Raw genomic sequence first — 12,847 nt, 5'->3', positions numbered from 1 at the left:
TCATGTGCCAAGAAAAAAAAATCATACAGAAAAAAAAAAACATATGTTTATGTTGCATCGTCTATGTTAGGGTGCATCTCCTCAGGTGCATCGCCACTCTGCGATGCACCTGAGGGGATGCAGTGATGTGCTCGAACGCTCTCGGTCTGCATAAAAAGATGACCATGATAGCGATATTGACCTAGCTGCTGTTTACCACAAGCCAAAAAAAAAAAATAAATGAATAAAAAGAAAAAATGGAAAGAAATAAAGAAGATATGCAGTCGCTGCAGATTCGGCTTCATGTCTGCTCTGAAGTTTGTTGGTCGTGGACGTAGGCATAAGCTGGACGCCACGACTTATGGGTAACTTACAGTTACAAATTTTAAGCATTTGGAGCGTGCTCAAAATTTCTCGACATACTTGTCGTATGTCGACGTGTGCCAGCGTGTTTCAGCGTACCCATAATTTCTCCAACGTATGCCAGCGTTTTTGCCACATTTTGTGTATGTCAGGCAAACGCTGGTCTAAATCGTCAAAGTGTGACAGGGGCTTTACATGGATAAAGCACGATACTCCTAGCCTTCATCCTGATAGTGTTTACTTTTTCCTTTTTGAAAACAAAAGGTGTTTTTGCAGCAAGCACATTTTAGGATATAACCTTAGCTGTACATCGTAGCTATCTGCTGGCAGTGCTCACCAATACATTCATCAACCTACCAGCTTCAGTGGCTGTAGCTCCTGCTTCAGTGAACATCAACATTCATAATGTATTCAGCACGTTAATAGTTTTTACTCTAAACTCTTTGGACTTTTCTTCACACCTGCTGGTAACTTATTCACTCCATTACAGTAGCAGCCATTTAAAATGGCCCAAGTCAAGCACCAGCCGAATGGCAGCCCACTTCCCTGCAACTTCCAGCAAAGTGCGCTCCAACTTCCAACCACTGGCATTCATTTTCTTTACTGTGACTCCACCCTTTCAATGAATTAAAGGGTCTGAACAGGAGATGAAGCTTCTCTTGAGATCTTAATGTCCTCAAATCAGGACAGGAAGAATATTTCACTACAAAGATTGATGTTTAAAAATGAACTGTAGGGGACTAGCCAAGGACCCATCAAGGAAAGTGGGGAAATTTTGAATGGCTACTACTGTAGTTTCTTGTTTACTTATTACATTGTTTCGTCACATCATGCCCTTTGTCATGTGATTTTTCTATAGATAACACTCAAAATACTTGAGTTTACCAGCAAACGGAACAAAAACAAGGTCTAATACACGGAAATGAGATACGATAAGCCAACAGGGCGCGATAAGAAAGCAATTGTATGCAACCAGTAGAAGCATTTGGCATTGAAATGAATAAGGTATGTGACTAGGCCGCTGTAAGAAACTAAAAAACAAACAAATTAATTTTGAAATTAAACTTGAAATACATCTGTAGCCAGTGCATTGATAAGCTGGCTGTGGTTGTTTTTTGGAACCTCCAAAAAACTATTTTGCTGTTTTTATGCATGTGGGACAGGAGTACGGTTGCCAACAGTCCCTTGAAAAACTGAATCGTTCCATATTTAGAAATAGAAGGATCTGTCCCGTATTTAGTGGAAAAGGAACGCACTTTGTCCTGTATTACTGTGAGAGTAAAAAAAACTGTCTGTAAAAAGCTCATGGAAAATCAAGGGCACGTTGTCTACAAACTTTACGGTAAACATGTTCCCGAGGCCTGTCCAGCGTTTTGACCAACGGGCTGACAACATATGTGTAACGATCTAGAATACCTTTATCCCATTGGTCGAGCCAAGATAGCGGGAGACAACAGAGCAGTATGGGGCATAAATGGAGTAATTAGACAAACAAAGACAAACAACTTCTCACTACTGCAAAAGCTCAGAGGAAATATGTGGAAAAAGTAGGCTATCGCCACATAATGTGGCATTGAGCTAATGATTCTTTTTCTGTTTTACAACTGTAGCCTACAGTCATTGCATTTGAGGCATGTTTACAAGTTTGTACAAGTTTGCTGTTGCACCAAAAATATGCACTATTTATTTATTGTTTTATATTAATTTTTACAGTTTGAAGTTAAGCAGGACAGGCTTATGTTTAAAATACTTATTCAGCAAAGTTTGTGACTTTGTATAAATGTGAATTGCTGGATAATAATTTGTTTTCCATGTGATCATGTCACTCACAAATATGCATCTAAGTGAATGCAGATATGAGTCAAATAGTTAAAACAAAATAATTTCACACACAAAGGGGGGCTAAAAAATTCACCATGCCAGGTGGGGTGAAGGCTACCGGGTCAGCTGGCACGCATATGAGGTGTCCCTTTTTTTTCCAGGGAGTTGGCAACCCTAGACAGGAGAGGTTTATACTTGGCCCAAGATGCAATATGGTTCAAAATAAAATAAAAACATTTAGAGCCAATAAAACTATCAGTCGGCCTCAGTGGACGGCCGCTCACACTGAGCCTGGTCCTACTGGAGGTTTCTTCCTGTTAAAAGGGAGTTTTTCCTCTCCACTGTTGCTACAAGCATGCTTAGTGTGAGGGGTCGCCTTCGAGTCAATGAGTCGATGCAATCAACTGGTTTTCCTTAGATAGAAAACTATGAATCAATTTCACTGGATGATCTGGTAAACTGGAAAGTGCCTTGAGATGACATGTGTTGTGAATTGGCGCTATAGAAATAGACTGATATGAATTGAATTCAATCAATTCACAGTTGAGGATTAGAGTTTAAGTTTGTTAGACCTTCAGAACTCAGTTAATATTTATTGGATTTAGACAAAGACACTTAAAGGAATAGTTCAATCTAAATGAAAGAAACTACTGTCGGTGCAGCAGGTAGAAAATTACTGAAAGCAGACATGAAAATACAAAATGCAAAGTTGACAATGAAATGTTTCAATACATTTAAAAGCTGTAAAATAAGAGTATAAAAGATAAAGAAAGCAATGCTGATTTGTTATCCCTGAGATTCCCTCATTTTAAAAGCAATGAAAATAACAGTTTGTGTTGCAATGTGATGAAATAATTTTCTTAAGAAGTAAAATATGTGTTTTCTCGGGGTGCTAAAGATGCATTTCTTATCTTTTTCTTGAAATAAAAGAAACAACTTTGAACCTTATAGTGTTAAACTCTCTGACTTTAAGAATAAAACCGATCGATTCTAAATGTTTGATAGTCGGGATCTCTCTGAAAGGTTGACCTCTTTACATGGTTGACATATGGTTGATACTTTATGGGGGGAAAAAAAAGTCCATCTTCACTTATTGCATCACAACATCACAGCATATCTGACTTGTTAGGTCAACATTGGATGAATAATTTAAATGCTGAAATAAAGTTCTCTCTTTCAGAAATGTAAACAGCAACGCTGTTCAAAGAAACTTCACAGACATTCTCAGTTCAGCCTCTTAAACTCAGATCCTGGAAAACTAGAGTATAGCATCTTATTAAAAATTATTTCTCTCCAAACAAATGAATTATTTCATTCTCTTTTTTTTAGATTCAACGTTAACTGAATTTCATACATTTTTGCAGATCAGAAGGCAGCGCTACAAACATCCTTGTAGTCGTTGTAGACCATTAAATGTTAAATCCTGCACTATGCAAAATAATTGTTGCAGTTCTGCCTGTTACTTTATAAAATGACTGACTGACTTTATGATGTTAAGTTGGAGAATAGAGCCAGACTACTCTGGCTACACTAGTGTCAGTTTCTTCTTCTATGAACAATAAGATAGAAGAAATATTTTTCAACCGACTTTTAAGTTTTACATCAAAATTAGTTATTTTGTAATCATGTTATTTGCAATTTTATTTCTATTTAATTTCTTTGTAATTCCAAAATTTGCTCATAGCTTTCTGATTAGACCATTTTAATAATTAAATCAGATGGTTTGAGTAATTAGTACCAAAGGTTTAAATTTTACCAAATATTTTTTACTCTTCAGTAAATTCTCGGATGATTTCCTTCTACTTAGAATAAAAAATGTTAAGTAGTGCTACTCTTGAGAAAAACTTTTTTGGTACTTTACCCACCTCTGGTTAAACAAGGCCATGTCATACTCTGATATTTTTCTTAGGATGTTGGTTCATTTTTACCATTCACAAGAATGTTTACAAAATAAAATGAGATACTAAATGAAAATTCAAAGCTGTGTTTTCTTCATTTGAGAAAATGGCTCATTGCAGAACAAAGTAACCATGTATACTCGCACAATTAATTCAAAGAATCACACACCACTGGTTACCCTTTAAAAAAAGCAGTATTTTCAATAATTTTTCCTGAAAACTGCTGCTTCCTCAGTACCAGGATGTTCTGCCTTTATTTATCAGTATTTAGACTGTATTTATCCACACTAAAATATGTACATACTCCAGCACTAAGAATCCTACACAGTCTCAATTCATATGAATACTTTCATAAAATACAATTAGAATAATCTGATACACATAAACCAAAGTGATTAAGCGAAGAGCAAATAATAGATTTAATATGGAATCGTTTTAATTACACTCTAATCTATTGGATCTCTCCAGGATATTCACCAACATGCCATTAATGTTTGAAATGTTTGCTCTCCAATGTTTCTCCACTTGTTTTTATTGCTTCCATCCAGAGCCTAATGCCGTGGGTCAGCTTTAGAGATTAGTTACATAATTTAATTAGAAAGTTCATTTTTTTCTCTCCAGATAAAGCAAAGATAGACAAGTGAAACAAGAGCAGGATAACTGTGCAACACTCTTATAACAATGTGCATTAACTGGTCTAATTCTAGTTCTTTTATAATTATTATTATAAGGAAAATATGTCAACGTGGGGGGTGAGGTTGCTTGAGGACCCAAATGCAGAGATGGGTGAGACTGAGAAGAGTTCTTGAATGTTTAATGATGAAAAATTGAGGCAAACATCCAAAAACACAAAAATACTGGGAACCAAAAACAAGAAAACATCAGGGAAAACTCAGGTGAGGAGCCAGAGATGAGGAACCACCTACCAACAACAAGAAACCAGCCCTAAGTGAGAGGAGAGGTGGTGTATATAAAGGGAACAGAACAAAGGAAAGGCTAATGAGGTGAATATGGAGAAGGTGTGAGTAGAAGTGACCTGAGGTGTAAAGTAACAAAGCACAAATACTTTGTTACTGTACTTAAGTACACTATTTAGGTATCTATAATTTACTCCATTACTTATTTTTCTTCCTTCTGACTTCTACTGATTACATTTTCACACAAGTATCTGTACTTTCTATTCCTTACAATTTTAAAACAATAGTTACTCATTACTCTTGGCTTTAGTTTTGTGTGTATAAATATTTATTTCACGTCATGTCCATCCAATGCAGATCATTGGTGCCATCCACATCTAGTGAAAACTAGTGTAATTGGATGAGTCATATAACGCAAACACTCATTGGTGTTCTTCAAACTGCAAACATGAATTGTCTATGCCATGCTACAATGTTGGATTCAGAAAAAGATGTTGAAATGTCTGAAAGGTCGGAGACAGGCAAGAGCGTATCGGGAGATGGAGACCACCAAGACCTCCATCATCTTTGGCCCTATCTCAAATTAATTTTTTAAAACAGTCAGAAAATTGAGCTTTCAATCCATTTAGTGGCATCTGGCTTTTTTTTTTTTAAAGGTTACTTTAGAGTGTTTTTAAACTGCAGTATCTATACTTCTACTTAAGTAACAAATCTGTGTACTTTTGACATCACTGGAAGTTACTAGATGGGAGCTATGCTGAAGGAAACAGGTTAAAGGGGGCAACAGAGTGTAACTAAAGACTGCTTATTTAAAACACAAACATGAAAAGTAAACCAAAGATCAATAGAAAACAATTACTTAGATAATGAAAAGATAAAAAAAAGTCCCAGAAAGGGAGAACCATAACAAAATATAGATGCATTGATATGCAGAAAAGTGATAACAGTTAAAGTAATGAAGTCCTCAGTATGTGCATTTGATGTGTTTGGAAAATAAAGCAATAAGTAAGCATCAGTTATATAAACTACTTATAGGGAATTTAACAAACAAATAAGCTGTGTTCACATTTTTGTGCAGGCGGATAATTAAAACGTAATAAGTTTAGCTTCAGAAGGCATAAAATAAGGAACAAGGAATCTAAAAAAAACAGATGGTGAGATTTTTCTTTTTTTTTTTTTTTCAAAAATCGATTCCAACTTCAGTAAAAAAAAAAAAAAAAAAAGTTTAAGACAATTAGCCCTAAGAAGGAAGAATCTAGTTTTTATGTGTTTTTTTTTCCGCCTTCACAATCTCATGGTCCTTGATGGGAAAGGCCGAAAGCCTATCTACTGTTGAATGCTGCAGGAATACTGAGGGCACAAGCAAAGCATTCTGGCAGTTCACCTTTCCAGCCTGATTGAAAACTGAAAACCACCACCTGAGGCTCTCATTACAACACTGAATTTCCCAACCCCAATCCAAGAAAGAACGTTGAGGAAGACATGTTTTTCAAATTCCACATGTTTACCTAATCTAACAAAAGAATAAATAAAATTATGAAATTGAGGTAGGGCGGGTTGTACCTCCTTAAATAAGGAAAGAGAGAGTTGCAGCTAGCGTCCAGATCCATACACAACAGCTAGAAATAAAACTTTCCTTTTTGATAAAGCTTATAGTCAGAGTGGCTCAGCTTATCCTGAGCTATCTCTATATTATGCTGCTATAGGCTTAGACCTCTGGACGACATGGACCCCTTTTACACCATTCTGCTTTATTCTTCATTCATCTCTATGTTCACTTCCTGTTTAGATTACTGAGTGTTGTTGATGTTATTTTTTCTGTGATATCTCTGTATCTAAGTAACTCTAACTGACCAGAACTACTTTAAAACATAACGTCTTCTGCTTCACTTTTCTACTGAGCACATGTCAATTTCACAGTTTTATTGCTGATAGTAAGGAGTAGCTAGCCTAGGCTAGTGCAAGCTTAGCATTGCTATGGCTTCTCTCTCTCCCTTCCCTTGACTCTTTTCCAACTCTTCCTTCTTCCTTTCCTCTCTCCTGCACTCTGTGTAAGATGTTAAGTTATTCCTCTGCCTCCTTAAGTTATAATGATATGTGTAATAAGTGTAGTATTTTTGTAGCTTTGAGGCGAGGGTGTCAGAGTTAGAATCCAGGCTTCAGGCTGTTGAACATCCAGTAGTTAAAGTAGGCCCCCCAAGTAACTGTCCTCCAAAAGTGCCTGAGCAGCCAGGCGATTGGGTAACTGTACGCAGAAGGCGTAGTCGTGGATCTCTGCCCACTGGTCACCACCAGCCTGTTCACGTTTCTGACCGGTTTTCCCCACTCAGTGACACACGCACTGAGAAGCCCACTCTGGTGAATGGCAGCTCCATATTCAGAAACGTGGCATTAGAGACACCAGGGAATATAGTGAAATGTTTGCAGGGGGCCAGAACGGGCGACATCAAATCCTACCTGAAACTGCTGACTAAGGATAAGGTTAAATACAGTAAGATTGTTATTCACGCTGGCAGTAATGACAACCGGTTACGGAGGTCACTAAAATTAGTGTTGCTTCAGTGTGTAAGTTTGCCAAAACAATGTCGGACTCCGTAATTTTCTCTGGTCCCCTCCCTGATCTGACCAGTAATGACATGTTTAGCCGCATGCCATCATTCAACCGAAGATTGTCTAGGTGGCGTCCTGAAAACAACGTGGGCTACATTAATAATTGGCAATCCTTTTGGGGAAAGACTCGTCTGATTCGGAGAGATGGCATCCATCCCACTTTGGATGGTGCAGCTCTTCTTTCTAGGAATCTTGCCAAATTTATTAGTACTCCAAAACCCTGACCACCCAGGGTGCAGAGTTGTAGTATAACACACATCTCTGCAGCTTGTCTACTGTTACCCACTCTTTACTCCATCCAGACAGTGTCTTGCCCACGACCAAAATCTAATAAATTAGCAAATATTCCCAAAGGAGTAAATCATGATAAACTAATAAAAATTAAAATAACTCCAATTGGGGAAAAGGTTAAAACGATTAAATGTGGTCTGTTTAACATAAGATCTCTTTCCTCTAAAAGTCTGCTAGTTAATGACTTGATTTGTGATAATCACATTGAATTATGTTACCTTACAGAAAGCTGGCTGCAGCAAGAGGATTATATTAGCATTAATGTGGCAACTACTTTAAGCTATTTAAATTTTCACATACCCAGAAGTTCTGGGCGAGGAGGAGGAGTGGCAACAATCTTTCAGTCTGACTTACTGATTACTCCCAAGGCGGTTAATATTTACAACTCTTTTGAACATTTAACCCTTAAAACCTCATCCAGATTGCATAGCAAGAAAACCTATTCTTCTTGTAACTTTGTATCGTCCACCAGGTCCTTACTCTGAGTTTTTAGATGAGTTTTCAGAGTTCCTTTCTTATTTGATATTAAATACTGACAGGGTCATCATAGTGGGAGATTTTAACATCCATGCTGACATTGAAGGCGATAGCTTAAGAGCAGCCTTTAATGCTATCTTAGACACTATTGGCTTTGTTCAAAATGTGAATAGTCCCACACATTCTCATCTTCATACTTTGGATCTTGTGCTGACATATGGCATAGAATATGAAGAAATAATTTCCTCACAACCCTGTCCTCTTTGACCACTTTCTAATAACTTTCAGAATTACTTTAACAGAGTTCTCCTCCCCCAAAAGAAGATTCAGTTTTAGAAGATCATTATCAGATAGTGCAGTTATAAATTTTAAAGAATCTGCTTCACTTTCTCTCTCCTCTGTGTCGCTGAGCACTGCTGCAAAGTTTATTCCCCTTCACAGGTTGATGATTTTGTTGATGGGTTTGCTAGTTCTCTGCGTACTGCCTTAGACAACGCAGCTCCTTTGTAAATGAAAACCGTTAAAAATAGAAAGCTGGCTCCTTGGTTTAATGCAGAGCTGTGCACTTTGAAGCAAAATGCTAGGAAACTGGAGAGAAACTATCGTTCCACAGGCCTACGGGAATCCTACCTAGTCTGGAAAAATGTTTACTGCTGTATAAGAGGACCCTTTGTACAGCAAGAGCAGCAGGTTTCTCCTCCTTAATAGAGGAGAATAAGAATAATCCTAGATTTCTTTTTAATACAGTTGCCAAACTCACCCAGAGCCATAGCTTAGTTGAACCGTCCATTCCACTTGCTCGTAGAAGTAATGATTTTATGGGATATGCCGGGGTGCCTCGGGGCCTGCTGGGCTGGGGGGGGGCATGGACATTAACACCTATGGCAAGTGCTTACCCCTTCACGGGTTTGCACTCTGTTAGTGGGGGAAGGGGAGGGAGGGGGAGTAGGTATGATCTCGGCCTGGATGTCTTCTGTCGCTTGTGTGGTGAGTAGCTTGATTGTTATTGTAGGGGAGGGATTACATCTCCGGAGGGGGGGTGGGGGGTGGTGATAGAGGGAAGAAGATCTTTGAAGGGCTTTGGGTCTGGCTCCCTGTCTTGGTCCTGGTCCGTGCTGCCCCCTGGTGGGGCTTCGTCCGGGGTGGGGGCTCTGCGTGTTGCGCGTTGGCTGGCCGGCTGGGGTTGTCCCTCCCCTTATTCATTTATTTATTTATTATTATTATTTTTTTCTTATCTTCCTTTTTTTTATTTTTTTTATTTTTTTTTGTTTTTTATTTTTTTATTTATTTATCTACTTATTTATTTATTTTTTATTATTATTATTTTTTTTTTGGATGGACAGGACGGGGGGGGGGGGTGGTGTCGGCTCCGTGCCCGGCTGGCTGGTGGGTCCTGCTGCCGGTCCCGTGCCCCCGGGCTATGGTGGTGAAACTGGTGGGGCCCCCTTCTCTGGGGGGGCTCTCGGGGAACGGGGGTGCCTATTGGAGTCAGCGGGGGAGCTGGCTCCCTGGGAGTGCAGCAAGCACCCCAGTCCTTTGCTCCCCATCCCCGAAATCCTCCCTCTGCCTGCTCCATCACTCGGCCACACATGTAGGTTTTTGGGGAGGGGGTCGTTACTGGAGGGCCACACCTTCTGATGACGTCCCCCACCCCAATTTTATTTTGCATTTTAGACACTTCCATCTACATCATTTTCACAACACACATCTATGTAGGGCATTTTCGGACGGTGGGGGTCAGGGCCACCGGGGGGGGGCTTATTTTATGGGCCTCACCACGGTCGGCCTCCTCCATCCCCTCTCGCATCTAGACATTGAGGGTTGAGGGTTGTCGAAGGGGGGGGGTGTGCTGGCACCGTCTATCTCCTGGAGGGGGGGTGGAGTGTGCCGGACACCCCCTCTTGGTACTCCCAGTTTTAATTGCATCTGAGAGCAACACGCAACAACACCGCATTCGAGCGGGCGCAGTGAGGATCGGGGTCTTCTCACACCCCTGTTCTCCGGCTGCCGCCTGGAGTCTGGGGCCTGGAGGAAGAGCGGGCCACCTGGTCCGTGGTTTTGGCTGGGGCTGGCTGCGGGGCCTAGGTGGCCTGCTGGTGGCGGGGCTGTCACCTCTGCTCTCCCCAAAGAAGGTTGGATGGAGAGGCATGAAGTGCCTGGTTGAAGGTTTTTTTTCTTTTTTTTTTTTTTTTTTTCTTTTTTTTCTCTTTCTTTTCGGGGGGGGGGGGGGCGGTTCTGGTTGGGTGGCCGGCGCGGGATGGGTGGGCCCCGGTCCCGGGGGGGGCTCTTGCTGGGGGTGGTACGGTCCGTGTGCGGGGTGGGGGGCCGGGCTTGAAGCAGGAAAGAGATGGGTTGGTGTGGCGGTGTCGCCGCTCCCCTCCCCTCACATCCGGATTTTAGGTTCACTTATGGGGTCATCCGATAGTCCCGGGACCGACCACCGGTGTCACTGGGTTTTTGGTCCTGGTATTATTGGATGTGAGTGTTATGTGTGAATGTGTGTCCGCGTTGTTATTTTCTTTATTTATTATTATTATTATTTTATTCAATTTTTTTTTTTTTTTTTTTTTTTTTTTCTGTGGTACGAGTGGGGGCACTAGGGAGGGAAGGCATGATTGAGATGGTGTGTTTTTTTTTTTTTGTTTTTTTTTTTCCCAGGTTGGGGTCTCAACCGCACCCTCTCCCAAATACATCTCAAGTCTCCGCTAAGTGCGGAGCCCATTCCCCCCGTCCTGCTCTCCCTCCGCTGGCTGGCGTCGGGGCTCACCGGTGCACTGGTGGAGCTGGGGGTGGATACCCGGGGGACTGCTGGCTCATTCCTGGCGGCCTCTCCGCTGGCCCCAGGCCGGCCGGGGCTTTGCTGGGGCTCCTGTCTGGGGATGGGGTGCCCTTGGGGCCTCGGATCCCTGGGGCCTGGGACTGGATCCGCTTCGGGGTGGGGCTGGGTGTTGTTCGGGGATTTTCGGGGTCGGTGCCGGTGCCTTCGCTACGATGCCGGTTCCTGGGCGGTGTTTCTTTCCTATGCCGGTTCTGTGGTATCGGTTCGGGGGGGGGGGGGAGCTGTGCGGCATGGTGGGGTGCGGGTCTTGGGTCCTGTTTTGGGCTCCGGTTTTTCCGCTCGCACTTCTCCTCTTGCCTATTTATTGTAATTGTAATTATTAATTAATTAATTTATTTACCTATTTATTTATGTTTTTTTTTTTTTTTTTTTTTTTTCTCTTCCTCGGTGGGGGGGAGCAGTTGCGGGCGGGTCGGTGTCTGGTGTCCGCTGTCGCATTGTGGGGGCTCCTTTTTTTTTTTTTTTTTTCTTTGGGGGGTTTGGCATGTCTGTTTTCTCGGGGGGCGGGCGGGCCTGCTGGGTGGGGGTCCTGCTGGCGGCGCGCCGCTGGTGTGTGGGGGTCCGGGCGGCTCCGGCGGGGGTAGTGTTGGGGGGCCGGTCTGGGCGGGCTGGCTGCGCTGGCTGGGTATTCGGGTGGGTTTTCCCTCCTGGAGGCATGGCGGGGCTGCTCTGTTCCCGCTGATCGCGGCGGGTGGGGCTGCGGGGCGGGTGGGGGCCTGGAGTGGCTATGGCCGGCGCGTGGTGGGGGGCCGGGGCGGCGGAGCTGCTCTGGCCGCGTGTCAGGGCCTGGTGCGGGCTGCGGGGGGGGGCGGCGGACGTGGCTGGGCTGCTTTGGCTTCGTCCGGTGGGGGGGGGCGGCGCGGTTCGCTCCGCTCTGGCTTTGTGCTGCCCCTCGGGCTGCTGGAGGGGGTGGTTGCGCCGGCTGCGGTCTGCTCTTCTTGCGGTTTTGCGCCGGGCGGCTTTTCTGCTCTCGGGCTGATTCTGTGCGCGGTGTGTTTCGTTGCGCGCTGTTGGCATCGGTCTTGGTGGGGTGGGGCTGCGCTTTTGGCCGGGGGGGCGTTTTGGGGGGGTCCCGCGGCGCTCGTGGCCGGTTCGCGGCGGATGCGCATGGGCCCCGGCCGGGTGCGGGGCCGCCTGAGTGTTTTCCTGGGTGGTGCGGTCGCGGTGGGTGTTGCGGCCGGTCGCCGGGGCTTGGTGCGGGGGGGGCGGGGCGTGTTTCGGTGCTCTGTGGGGCTGGGGCGTTTCGGTCGGCGCCGTGGGGGGGCTGGTGTTCGGTGCCCGGCCCTACTTCGGGGTGGCCGGCTGCCGGCGGGGCCCGCGGACTCGTCCCCGCGGCTCCCCGGGGCGCCGGCATGGCGGTGGCTGGGGGGCTTCTTCGTGGCTGTCTCTCCTCCTGCCTTGGTGGGGTCTGGTTTCCGGGGCTGGCCCCGCCTTGGTGCCTTCGCTTCTGGGGTCCCCTTGGGCGCCTGGGGCTTTGGGTCTCCCGGCGCTGGACTCAGTGCTCTGGGGGGTGTGCCTCTCCGGCTCTCCACAACCACTATTGAGCATTTTTTTCTATGGTTAAAACTTTACATGCACAAGTTCACCCTCACAAACAACTACAGGTGCTAGGCTTCACTTAGAGATTCACTTCCAAACAGAAACCCCACATT

At 43.9% G+C, this 12,847-nt stretch overlaps 1 protein-coding gene across 1 annotated transcript in view; it reads right to left on the bottom strand.

Annotated features, from left to right (window-relative positions):
* The window catches only part of LOC119773099 (neural-cadherin-like), a 348,848-nt gene that overhangs the window by 154,978 nt on the left and 181,023 nt on the right, over positions 1 to 12,847 (bottom strand). The gene's annotated exons all lie outside the window — the stretch shown is intronic.

This window comes from Cyprinodon tularosa, unplaced genomic scaffold, assembly GCF_016077235.1.
Source record: "Cyprinodon tularosa strain WSP-4 unplaced genomic scaffold, ASM1607723v1 ctg741, whole genome shotgun sequence".
Taxonomy (NCBI): domain Eukaryota; kingdom Metazoa; phylum Chordata; class Actinopteri; order Cyprinodontiformes; family Cyprinodontidae; genus Cyprinodon; species Cyprinodon tularosa.
This window is presented reverse-complemented; position numbering and strand designations above follow the sequence as displayed.